The sequence below is a fragment of the Neofelis nebulosa genome, chromosome 7 (assembly GCF_028018385.1).
Source record: "Neofelis nebulosa isolate mNeoNeb1 chromosome 7, mNeoNeb1.pri, whole genome shotgun sequence".
NCBI lineage: Eukaryota > Metazoa > Chordata > Mammalia > Carnivora > Felidae > Neofelis > Neofelis nebulosa.
Window position 1 is genome coordinate 88,604,839 of NC_080788.1, and position 14,176 is coordinate 88,619,014.

At 37.6% G+C, this 14,176-nt stretch overlaps 1 pseudogene; it reads left to right on the forward strand.

Moving 5' to 3' along the window:
* Nucleotides 1-431: 431 nt before the first annotated feature.
* On the forward strand, nucleotides 432-11,645 carry LOC131517971 (retinol dehydrogenase 14-like; annotated as a pseudogene).
* The last annotated feature ends 2,531 nt before the right edge of the window (nucleotides 11,646-14,176 follow it).

Genomic DNA, 14,176 nt, shown 5'->3' on the forward strand with positions numbered 1-14,176 from the left:
AAAACATCTCAACAAACAGAAAGCCAGGACAAGATGGATTCACTAATGAGTTCTACCAAACATTTAAAGAAAAACTAACACCAATCCTCAAACTTCCTAAAAAACAGAACCAGGGGGAATATTTCCAAACTCATTTTATGCAGTCAGAATTACTCTCATACCTGAGCCAGACAAGGACACCACAAGAGAAGAAAATTTCAGGCCAATATCCCCGATAAACATAATCCAAAAATCTTCACCAGGTAGAAACAAACCCAGGTCCACAATACACTGAAAGAGGAAGTCCTGCTCTGGGACCGGTGCCCCCTCGGCCCAGTGGCTATAGTAGCAGCCCTCCTGGCCACACTGGGTGGGGCCCAATGTCCAGTGGCTGCACAGAGGCAAGGACTCTGACCTCATGCACTGGAAGGCTGTGCTGATCATGTGGCTAAATGCTGTGCCTAGGGGCATGGGTGGTCGTGAGCAGAGGCAAACTTGCATCTACACCAGCAAGCCCAGGAGGCGGCAGGTCAACTCCACCAAGAGCTCTGCCAAACCAGGCTCCTAGTCAGTGCTGGCAAGGTCATGAGGCTTGGGAGCTGGTGGTCAAGGAGCTGGACCTGGCCTGGCTGTGCTCGGTGCATGTTTTCTGTCAGGGGATGCTCCAGGAAGAGCCTCGACTGGACGTCTTAAATCAACAATGCAGGGATCTTCCATTGCTCGTATATGAAGACCAAAGATGAGTTTGAGACACAGTTTGCAGTGAACCATCTGGGGCACTTCCTACTCACAAATCTTCTTGGATTCCTCAAAAGGTCAGCTCCAAGAAGAATTGTGGTAGTTTTTTCCAAACCTTATAAATATGGAGACATCAACTACGAAGACTTGAAGTGTCAACAAAACTAAATAAAAACTTTGTTGGGGTGCCTGGGTGGCTGAAGTCAGTTAAGCATCGGTCAATTTCAGTTTCAGCCCAATCAGGCTCTCTGCCGTGATTGCAAAGCCCATTTGGGACCTCTGTCTCTCTCTCTCTGCCCCTCCCCTCTTTTCTCTCTCTCTCTCTCTCTCTCTCTCTCTCTCTCAAAAATAAATGAACATTAAAAAAAAAAAAAAAACCTTTTCTTATAGTTGGAGCAAACTGGCTAACATTTTTTTTTTTAGCCAGAGAACTAGCCCATGGTTTAGAAGGCACAGATGTTACTGTCAACATATTACACCCTGGTATTTCACAGACTAATCTCAGTAGATACATATATATTCCACTGTTGGTCAAAACACTTTTGACTTTGGTGTCATGGGCTTTTTTCAAAACCCCAGTAGAAAGTGCCCGGACTTCAGATTAATATTTAGCCTCTTCACCTGAGACAGAAGTTGTGTCCAGGAAAGTACTTTGGAAACTGTAAACAGGAAGAATTATTGCCCAAAGCTGTGGATGAATCTGTTACAGGAAAACTCTGGGATATCAGTGATGGTTGGCATATTAAAATAGGAGCAAGGAGTGAAAGAGAGCCATTTGTAAAACTGAATGCTCATTATATCTGTAATCAGAAATGGTGTGGCTTGAGTACTTGCTATTTGAAAACACAATTTTGGTTTTATGGTAGTACTGCTGAGAGCTACGTAAGTTACTTAAAAGTTATTTTTTGGAGAACATAAAATTTTCAGAAAAGTTTTAAATATATAATAAGCATAATGGATAGTATAATGAGCAATATAATTGTAATATACCTTATAAATTATAATTGAGCAAGCATGGACTACAAATATTAAAGAATCCAGTGACTTAAAGTAAGCATCTTGAGAAGTTTTTCAAATATCTTTTGAGTTTCATGGCAAAAGTGTTAAATATTTTTATTGTGGTGCCAGTTTTTGTGTGAAAATAATATGCTTGTTTTGTGCACAATTCTTACTTAGAACAAATTTAAGAATGCAAACAACCAATAGAGTAAAAGCATCCTACACCAAGAAGGATTTGTTCCAGGGATGCAAGGATGGTACAACATTTGAAAATCAACCAATGTGATACACCACATTAACAAAATGAAGAATAAAAATCATGAGGATCTCAACAGACGTGGGAAAAGCATGTGACAAAATTCAAGAACCATTCATGATAAAAACTCTCAATAAAGTGGGTATAAAGGGAACATACCTCAACATAATAAAGGCCATACATGACAAGTCTACAGCTAAATCATACTCAATGGTGAAAAGCCAAAAGCTTTTCCTCTCTGATCAGGAACAAGACAAAAATGCCCACTCTCCCCACTTTTATTCAACACGGTATTGGAAGTCCTAGCCACAGCAATTAAGCAGAAAAAGAAATAAAAGGCATCCAAATTGAAAAGGAAGATGAAAATTGTCACTCTTTGAAGATGGCATGATATTATGTATAGAAAACCCTAAAGACCACCAAAAAAACTGTTAGAACTAATAAATTTAGCAAAGTTTTAGGGTACAAGGTAAAATACAAAAATGTGTTGCATTTCTGTACAATACTAATGGATTGACCTATATGTGAAGCAAATGGGACTTTTCAACATTGCTGGTGAATATGCAAAATGCTACATTCACTTAGAAAAGATCTGTAAGTTTCTTACAAAGTTATACATATGCTAACCATAAAATTCAGGAATCCCACTAATGTGCATTTACATTTACCTAAGAGAAATAAAAACATGTTAATGATAAACACTTCCTTAGGTTTTTTTTTTTTAGAACTGATAACCTGTCGCTCCTCTTTCATATTAAAATAGGAAGGGGTTTTTAGACATACATATTTCAGTACTTAAAAAAATGAAATTGGGGCGCCTGGGTGGCTCAGTCGGTTGGGCGTCCGACTTCGGCTCAGGTCCTGATCTCATGGTCCGTGAGTTCGAGCCCCACGTCGGGCTCTGTGCTGACAGCTCAGAGCCTGGAGCCTGTTTCAGATTCTGTGTCTCCCTCTCTCTCTGACCTTCCCCCATTCATGCTCTGTCTCTCTCTGTCTCAATAATGAATAAACGTTAAAAAAAAATGAAAAAAAAAAAGAAATTAATTTATGTCTGGAATTTGCTTCAAAATAACCCAGGATGGGTAAAACAAACTCACCCATGGGTTTAATACGGTTTTAATTGGATGAGATGTATATGGGGGTTCATTATAGAATTCTTTCTACCTTTCTATGTGGTTTTTGAAAGAAAAAAAAAGTCCAAGAAGAAATTCATAAATTACTTCCTCTTTAATTTAGAAACCAAAATAATGCCAATTTAAATGTCCTTGATCTTTGAGTAGCAAGTGCCAAGGATTATAAATGCTAAGGGAGTATTACTATTAGTTTGGAGCAGTTGAATTCCCCTCCTCAACTTCTTGAAATGGGGAGTAGGCTCTGTAAATGTCACTCAGGCTCAAAGATCTGAGAAACTATATTCATTCACTTCTACATTTTATTTTTATTCCAAAATTTTGACAGTCACCTTAGTGGAGAACATACTTCTGATGTTAAGGCAAGTATAATTTTTTTGCAGGATAACAACACATTCTCTATGGACTGTCTAATGTAAACTGATTCTAGTTGGCATAACTATTTCATCAGAAAGTAGAAGCACAGGGGCACCTGGGTGGCTCAGTCAGTTAAGCGTCTGACTTCGGCTAAGGTCATGATCTTGTGGTTCATGAGTTCAAGCCCCATGTTGGGCTCTGTGCTGACAGCTCAGAGCTTGGATCCTGCTTCGGATTCTGTGTCTCCCTTTCTCTCTGTTCCTTCCCCACCTGCACACTGTCTCTCTCTCTCTCTCTCAAAAATAAAGAATTAAAAAAAATTTTTTAAGAAAGTGGAAGTCCAGTTTAGTACACTTAAAATTCAAATCGTAAAGACACCAGCTCAAAAGGACCCAGAACTCATGATTATAATTGTACCAAAATAGGCAGGAGCAGCTACAAACATAGGAGTCCATCCAATGCAGTTTTTCATACAACAATGAGTTTCAAATCAGCTGGATTTAGAACACACAATCATTAAGTTGGTGCACTATTCTGTACACAAGTACCAAGAACCCTAGAAGTCGCTTTCAGGAGAATCTCAACTAAAGTTGAAAAAACTCAGGGGCGCCTGGGTGGCGCAGTCGGTTAAGCGTCCGACTTCAGCCAGGTCACGATCTCGCGGTCCGTGAGTTCGAGCCCCGCGTCAGGCTCTGGGCTGATGGCTCGGAGCCTGGAGCCTGTTTCCGATTCTGTGTCTCCCTCTTTCTCTGCCCCTCCCCCGTTCATGCTCTGTCTCTCTCTGTCCCAAAAATAAATAAAAAACGTTGAAAAAAAAATTTAAAAAAAAAATAAAGTTGAAAAAACTCATTTGTAGGTGGCAGCAGACATTTGCTCATGGTCTAAAAGATGAGGATGACATATTGTAGGACCTGTCATACTGAAGAGTCTAGAACAAACTACTCTAAAAGGCAGTACTAATAAATAAAAATTCTTATTACCAATTAATATTTTTAACTAGTGCTCCCAGGACACTTCATTTTTATCATTTTATAGCTAAGCTGTTTAAATTCCACAAAAATTTAGACATAATCACCACTGCTTCCTTTTTTATTGCTTTTTTTAGCCATAGCAGTAACTGGGTTTTTTTTACTGTGCTTATTTCGCTTCATATTTTTTAGCTTTTTATTCAATTTCCAGTTAGTTAACTTACAGTATAATATTAGTTTCAGGTGTACAATTTAGTGATTCAATACCTCCAGACAACACCCAGAGCTCATCACAAGTGCACTCCTTGATCCCCATCACCTGTTTAACTCATCTCCCCACTCACATGCCTTCAGATAACCATCAGTTTGTTCTCTATAGTTAAGAGTCTGTTTCTTGGTTTGCCTCTCTCTCTCTTTTTTCCCCTTTGCTCATTTTTTTTGTTTCTTAAATTCCACATATGAGGGATATCATATGTATTTGCTTTTCTCTTACTTCACTTAGCACAATACTCTCTAGCTCCATCCACGTCACTGCAAATGGCAAGATTTCATTCTTTTGATGGCTGAGTAATATTCCATTGTGTGTGTGTTTGCGTGTGTGTGTGTGTGTGCCATATCTTCTTTATCCATTCATCAGCTGATGGACATTTGGACTCTTTCCATTATTTGGCTATTATTGATAATGCCATTATGAACATCAAGATGCATGTATCCCTTTAAATTAGTATTTTTATATCCTTTGGGTAAATACCTAGTGGTACAATTGCTGGATCATGATGTAGTACTATTTTTAATTTTTTGAGGAAACTCTACACTGTTTTCCAGAGTGGCTGCACCAGTTTGCATTCCCACCAACAGTGTAAGAGGGTTCCCCTTTCTCCACAACCTCACCAACATCTTTTGTTTCCCGTGTTGCTAATTTTAGCCATTCTGACAGGTGTGAGGTGGTATTTCATTGTAGTTTTGATGTGTATGGCCCTGATAATGAGGGATGTTGAGCATCTTTTCAGATGTCTGTTGGACATCTGTATATCTTCTTTGGAAAAATATCTTTTCATAGCTCTTCCCATTTTTTACTGGATTATTTGTTTTTAGCTGTTGAGTTTGGTAAGTTCTTTTTAGATTTTGGATACTAACCCTTCATATGTCATTTGCAAATAACTTCTCCTTTCTGTAGTTACCTTTAAGTTTTGTAGCTTATTTCCTTCACTGTGCAGAAGCTTTTTATTTGCTGAAGTCCCATTAGTTTATTTTTTTGTTTCTCTTGCCTCAGGAGACATATCTAATAAGAAGCTACTTCAACTGATGTCAAAGAAGTTAGGATTCTAGGATTTTAATGGTTTTCCTCTAAGATTTTACTGGTTCCCTGTCTCACATTTAGGTCTTTAATTCATTTTGAATTTATTTTTGTGTATGGTATAAGAAAGTGGTCCAGTTTGTTTCCATGTTGCTTCAAGTTTTCCCAAAGCCGTTTGTTGGAGAGACTCTTTTTTCCCATTGGATATTCTTTGCTGCTGTGTCAAAGATTAGTTGATCATATAGTTGTGGGTCGCTTTCTGGGTTTTCTATTCTGTTCCATTGTTCTAGGAGTCTGTTTTTTTATGCCAGTACCATACTGTGTTGATGATTACAGCTTTGTAATATAACTTGAAGTCCAGAATTATGATGCCTCCAGCTTTTTTTTTTCAAGGTTGCTGTGGCTATAAGGGTTTTTTTCTGATTCCACACAAATTTTAGGATTGTTTGTTCTAGCTCTGTGAAAAATGCTGTTGGTATTTTAATAGGGATTGCATTTAATATACAGATTGTTTTGGGTAGTATAGACATTTTAAAAATATTTGTTCTTCCAATCCATGAGCATGAATGTTTTTCCATTTTTTTGTGTGTCATCTTCAGTTTCTTTCATCATTTTATAGTTTTCAAAATACAGGTCTTTCACCTTTTTAGATTTATTCCTGGGTATCTTATGGGTTTGATGTAATTAATTGGGATTGCTTCCTTGATTTTTCTTTCTGCTGCTTCATTATTGGTGTATAGAAATGTAACAGATTTCTGTATGTTAGTTTTTTTGAAAATTTACTAAATTCATGCATCAGTTCTACCAATTTTTTGGTGGAGTCTTTCCTTTTTTTAATTGTTAAATGCATGTAAATGCATACAAACCCCACGCAAGGCGTGGCAGGTACTCTTCTGCAAGTTGGTAGGCACTGAAACTTCATTACCTATTTTGTAGACAGTACATTAGACATAAAAGATACCTCAGTAATTATCTCCCTAATGAAGGAGGGGGGGAATGGCACTAGTTGTTTCCCTTAAAAAACTAAAACTAATGTGTACTTTCATGAAATGTATTGCATGATTTGAAATAATAGCCTCTCCTTGGGTAGGACTAAGAGTTTATATTGTCCAAGTACCAACTTGCTAGAAAAATTAAAGGCTGAGGCTCTAAAACAAGGTTAGGACTTAAAAATTGGATAGTCAGTACTTAAAATACAGTATTTCACTACCTAATAAATTCTCAGTTGCGAGGACTGTTTACCCAGTTTGTGGATTAATCATGGAGGCCTTCTGTCCCTGTTCTTCTATTTCATTATCCACAAGAATCTTTAATGAACAAAGAAGTAAGAAAGAAATGAAACAGTCATCACCAGGTGAAGGTCATAGGTTAATGCTGGAGGATACAGAATTAATGGGGCCTATTAAGGACTAAAAATTTCCTGTCCTTGGATTTGTTACCCATGTTTTCCCTGACCACAATATCATGGAAAATTGAGAATTGCTTACGTAAAAAAAAAAAAAAAAAAAAGGAAGACTTAACCAAAAATTTATCTGAGCCAACACAGGATACAATATTTTAAAATTATACTCTAATTTTTTTTAAGAACCAAAACCCCTGACCAGACATTTCTTTTTTTTTTTTTTTAATTTACATCCAAATTAGTTAGCATATAATGAAAATGATTTCAGGAGTAGATTCCTTAATTCCCCTTACCCATTTAGCCCATCCCCCCTCCCACAACCCCTCCAGCAACCCTCAGTTTGTTCTCCATATTTATGAATCTCTCCTGTTTTGTCCCCATCCTTGTTTTTATATTATTTTTGTTTCCCTTCCCTTATGTTCATCTGTTTTGTCTCCTAAAGTCCTCATATGAGTGAAGTCATATATTTGTCTTTCTCTGAAGTCATATGATTTTTGTCTTTCTCTAATTTCACTTAGCATAATACCCTCCAGTTCCATCCACGTCGTTGCAAATGGCAAGATTTCATTCTTTTTGATTGCCGAGTAATACTCCATTGTATATATATATATACCACATCTTCTTTATCCATTCATCCATCGATGGACATTTGGGCTCTTTCCATACTTTGGCTATTGTTGATAGTGCTGCTATAAACATGGGGGCGGGGGGCATGTGTCCCTTCGAAACAGCACACCTGTATCCCGTGGATAAATGCCTAGCAGTGGAATTGTTGGGTCATAGGGTAGTTCTATTTTTAGTTTTTTGAGGAACCCCCAAACTGTTTTCCAGAGTGGCTGCACCAGCTTGCATTCCCACTGACCAGACATTTCTGCTAATGATAAGCCTTTACCCTCCTGTGATTTTGTTTGTTGTAGAACTCATAACCTGCCATTTCCTTTAGTTAGAAGAAAACAGCTGAGGATGCATGGCAGCGTCCACTGTGAGCACCACATTTTCCTCTCCCACCATGGTTGACCACATTCCAGTTAGAAAAGCTCTTTCCAGTCCTATTATGTTCAACAAGCATAATAGGGGTAAGTTTGTTCTTCTGGCAAAACATTCAAGATATATTGTCTTTTACTTTAACCTTGTCTGCTGTCTGCCATCCTTAAAGGCAAAACACCTGGACAGCTGCATGTACCCTCTACATTCTGCATCTTATAGGACCTGACCTTTTCTATGCAACTCTTCAGGCTGCCAGATGACCTTTAATATTCAGTAAATTTTCCCCTATTTTGAAAGTTTATGCTGGCTTCTTTTCTGGCACCTTCACTTTGGCATAGCTAATGTAGAAATGTGTACGTTTTGTGTGAATGCCCTTGCAATCCAGCTGGTAAAAAAAAAAAAAAAAAAAAAAAAAAAATATATATATATATATATATATATATATATATATACACACATATATATATGTGTATATATATATATATATATCAGTTTATAAATAAAACTTCTGCTAGTTTTCATTTTCCTTTGTGTGAAATTTTCTCTAGGAGGAGGTAGTTGAGTCTAGCTGAGTAAAAACCCAAGAACAAAATGTACACAGTTCTCTGTTCTAATGAAAGTATTTTAAATGGGTAATAAGGCATGAGAAGAGAAAAAATATATATAACACAGGTCACTGAACCAAATGATCAAGTAAGGAGTTCTCTCCAAATAGTCAACACCCAGCATGCACTTATGGGGTTGTCAGGCAACGGGAATTTCAGCTTAAACAAGTTTAAGTTCAGTGAAACCGTATGAAACTCAAATCTGTAACAATGTCAATTCTACCATGAAGAAAATAACATTTTTACAAGACTGAAGTTCTTGTTCAGCTAAGTTGTAGTCAATGTCTCAAATTCCCGGTTGCTTTCATAACCTAAAAAATAAATAGGAATTATAACTGAAAAATTTTAAAAGATGTATACTTTAAACATACTAGATTTGAAATTATGCCTCTGTTGAGTATGCCTTGAATTTATAGATGAATTCATCCTTGATTTCGTGGCCCAGTCTACAACTATACCATCAGTCACAGATTATCTTATCCAATCATTTGGACTATTACTCTTTTTCTGTATTAGAGAATCCCAATTATCCTTTAAATATTATTTATTTCTTCCAGGATAGCAAAGTGTTAGAGACTGGACATCCTGAAGACTGGTGTAGCACAGACCATTTGTGGCCAACAAGGTAAAGCCTTTTGAATGTGAATGGCCTATAATTTTCCAGTAACTTTTCACTGACTCAAAGGAACAAAGCAAAATTTCACCAAAATAGTTGACCCAAAGCACGAAGAAATATCTGGGTTTCTGAAATTATTAGCCATGGCACAATCAATAGTTTCTCATCTCGTGTCTTCCCTCTTTTCTTGGGGTCCTAACTAGACTACCATCTATGCTCCCTACTCTAGTATCATCTAAACTTCCATCACTCATTGACATTCCTGTCACTCATTATTACCAATCTCCTAGGAACCCAATTTGGTTTGAGCATTCTCCCTAACCAGACCTTCCAAGCTGTCTCTATCACATCAAATGATATCATATCACATCATATCATATCTGTCATATCATTCTCCAGAACAGAGAGAACAAAAAGCCCTAAGTGACTTGAAAACCAATTTAAAAGGCCTCATCTGGGTTGACTCTCTCACTCTGATTGTCCAATTACGAAATAATTCCTGTTCAATACAGAGTAACCCCTTCCTTTTAATGAATGCAATAAAAATAAGTTCTAGTTCTCACTTTCTGAGCTGCAGAAACTAGGTCCAGAATATCTGAAAGTAAGTCTGGTCATGATTCTAGGCCAGGGATTGGCAGACTTTCTGTAAAGAATAAGACAGTAAATATTTTTTTTAATTTTTTTTAATGTTTTATTTATTTTTGAGACAGAGAGAGACAGAGCATGAATGGGGGAGGGTCAGAGAGAGGGGGAGACACAGAATCTGAAGCAGGCTCCAGGCTCTGAGCTGTCAGCACAGAGCCCGACGCGGGGCTCGAACTCACGGACCGCGAGATCAGGACCTGAGCCGAAGTCTGACGCTTAACCGACTGAGCCACCCAGGCGCCCCAAGACAGTAAATATTTTAAGCTATGTGAGTCAAATACAGTGCCCATCACACTATTCTTTGGGGGTGTTATCTGTTTGTAATCTTTTAGAAACAGGAAAATCATTCCAAGCTCATGGGCCACACAAAATGGGCCAGTGGCTGTTTATTGGCCCATGGTCCAAAAAAGTTTGCTTACCCTGTTCTAAGCATTGCTCTTCTAATGCTTACCAACTGTTATGGACTGAATTGTGTCCCTCCTATATTGATATGTTGAAGCCCTAATCTCCACCGTGACTGTATTTGGAGATAAGGTCTTTAGGAGGTTATTAAGGATAAGGGTGGGGTCCTAATTCAAAAGGACTGGTGGCCTTATAAAAAGAGGAAGGGAGTGGGGCGCCTGGGTGGCTGGGTCGGTTAAGCGTCCGACTTCAGCTCAGGTCACGATCTCGCGGTCCGTGGGTTCGAGCCCCGCGTCAGGCTCTGGGCTGATGGCCCGGAGCCTGGAGCCTGCTTCCGATTCTGTGTCTCCCTCTCTCTCTGCCCCTCCCCGGTTCATGCTCTGTCTCTCTCTGTCCCAAAAAATAAATAAACGTTAAAAAAAAAAAAAAAAAAAAAGAGGAAGGGAGTAATCTCTCTCTCTCTCTCATTCTCATGCATATACTTTGAGGAAAGACACCATAAGCACACAGCAAGATAAGGCGGCTACATACAAGACAAGAGAAGAGGCCGCAGAGTGAAGACTACCTCACCAAAACCTAGATCTTAGACTTCCCAACCTCTAGAAATGTAAGAAATAAGTTTATGTTGTTTAAGCCACTCAGTCTATGGCGTTTTGTTATGGCAGCCCAAGCAGACTGAGACACCTGCTAATCACACTACAAATCAACCACATTCTTCTAGGTAGCTACAACAAGCAAGATTCTTCATTCAGCTTGAATGTGTATCAAGAGATTAAAGAAATAGATTATCGGCTACAGTTATAAAGCAGACATAATAAGGCCCAAATTTTTCAAGGTCACTTCCTAACTCAGATTCAAAACTTATGCAAAAATCTAATGTTCCATTATCTCTTTAAATAGGCTAGAGAACTCTTTATCATATGTGTATGGGGATGGAAATTAATTACTCAGATCCTCTTTAAAGGGAAGATTTGATGCCCAGTTGCGGGACATGCAGTCAACAGAGTGCGCCCAGGGCCAGCTCCCTCAGGATCGGCCTCAGCTGGGAGAGCTGCTTCTCCCCAGATCACACCCTTCCCAGGGCAACTCACATCCAGAAGCTGAGCAAGGCATGTGTATAAATGCCAGGCCATTTTGCCCCAATGTGAACAATCCTGCTACATCCCCATTGCTTTCACATCTTGAACCCAAACTCCATCTCAAGGTCTGCTTCTGGAGAGTGACAACTTGTGACAAAGACCTAAACTCTATGTATGACAACTGAATTAATTATTCAATATGCTATCCCAAATTAATGAATATCATTTCTCCAATTGCAAATCAACAAGATAATTTCCAAGTTCACAACTACATGCAATTTTTTATAAGTTATTTCAGTCAACATCTTACATTTTGAATCTTTCTCATAACAAAATTGTTGAAGAATAGTAGAAACTAATTGTGATCTTATTCCTATGTCTTGGGAGATTTCTTGCCCCTTTAAAGTCCTGTTTGAGTTTCAAGTATATGGAAAAGCCATAACATTTTTAACTCCTCTAAGTTATTTTGAAGATTTTTCAGTACAAAAGAGAATTATTTTAATGATATCTCAGTGTGTCAGTATCCCTCCATCAATCAGTCCAGTCCACTCTCCTCTTATGGACTCTTCTAAAACAAAAAGCCTTGTTTGTTTGTTTGTTTGTTTGTTTGTTTGTTTGATAGTGAATTGGGCTTAAATGCAAGGCCAGAGGATCACATTGAAGGACATTATAATAAACAGTCCTATGAAACTTGTCAGTATGTCTGCTGTAAGGTATTTTTGAGGATGTTCATCATGGAATTGAGCAGGGTCAACTGCATGAGGCCTTTCAGGAGAAATGTATTTCTTGTCTCAGAATCAAGAATTGTTGTGCTTAGGGGCGCCTGGGTGGCTCAGTCGGTTAAGCGTCCGACTTCGGCTCAGGTCAGGATCTCTCGGTCCGTGAGTTCGAGCCCCGCATCAGGCTCTGGGCTGATGGCTCAGAGCCTGGAGCCTGTTTCGGATTCTGTGTCTCCCTCTCTCTCTGCCCCTCCCCCGTTCATGCTCTGTCTCTCTCTGTCTCAAAAATAAATAAACGTTAAAAAAAAAAAAAAAGAATTGTTATGCTTATCCTAAGCAATTCATTTGCTCTTATACTACATGAATCACGCAGAATTCATCCTTGAGAAAGTAGTCTACCTGTACTATCAGTAGTCAACTATATCAGTAGTTAACTATACCAGTAGTTAAACTGATATAAACTGCTTCATAGCCCCACTCTGCTGCTCTACACCCTTGGATGCATTAAATTTTCTGTACCTCAGTTTCTTCATCTGTAGAATGATGATAAGAATAGTACCTGTCTCACGGGGTGATATCAAAAACTAAACTGAATTATACATACACAATACCCAAAGCACAGAAAAATAACTCAATAAATATTATTTCCCTTTTAAATTGGTATACTTAAGGCTCCTACATCATGGGGTCTATTTTGTGTTTTCTGCTCATTTCCCAATTCTTCTCGCAATTGGTTTTTCATTTTGCCTCAACTTTCTGAATGTTCTCTTTTGAAAATGTGTAATATTCATCATTCGTTTCTGATCATGAAATTAATAAATCTGCAATGTTTAAATGTGACAGCATGGACAGACCTGGAAGGCATTATGCAAAAGAAATAAATCAGACAGAAAAAGATAAAACTGTATCATCTCACTTATATGTGGAATCTAGAAAAGCCAAACTCCTAGAAACAGAGGGTAGAATGGTGGCTAGGGAGCAGGGGGTGATGGGTAGATGTTGGTCAAAGGGTACAAACTTGCAGTTAGAAAATGAGTAAGTTCTGGAGATTTAACGCACACCATTGTGATTATAGTCAATAATACTGTATTATATATTTCAAAGTTGCTAAGAGACTAGATATTACATCTTCTTGCAATGAAATGAAATGATAATTAGGTGACATGTTAAAGGTGTTAACCAATGCTACAGTGTTAATCATACTGCAATATATAAATGCATCAAATTAATACACTGTATACCTTAAACTTACATAATGCTATACATCAAATATAGCTCAGGCTTTTAAGTAATAAAAGTAGGCTTATAAAATACAGAAATCTATAGTATTATTGATATTAAACACCATTTAGTGAGCACCTGGTAAATGCTAAGCTTCACATATATTAACTACTTCAACCTTCACAAAAACATTTTATTCCTTTTACATATGAGGAAATTAAGACTTCAAGTAACAGTACCATTAATCCAGGATCTCACAGCTGGCACATGAGATTTGAACCCACACCTTACAATATCGCCATCCTGAGATAGCTACTAGAAACATTTCTATATATTTTCTTGACCTACAGATGTTCTTTGCATATGTATGTGTGTACTTTAATGGAAATACTTAATGTAATTTTACATTTATTTTTTCCATTAATTAGTATTTGAAATAGAGGTTTTAATAATTATGTAATACTTCACTTTATGTTCATGCCAAAATGTGCTTAAGCTAAATACCTCATTGTCTTTTGCCAATTTTTTTTTTTATAAAACTTTAACAAACATTCTTAGACATGGAGATTTATGGTCCTCTCCCAATTACTTACCTAATATAAACTCTTACAAGTGAAATTACTGAGTTAAAATATATGAGCATTTTAAGGCCATTATTCATAATTCCGAAATGTCTTAAACATTGATCACTTTCGTCTTACACTAAAGTCCAAAGAGGTTATTATCATATCCAAGGTCAAATTAAAAGGAAATCTTTTAAATTCTATTGGACTTTT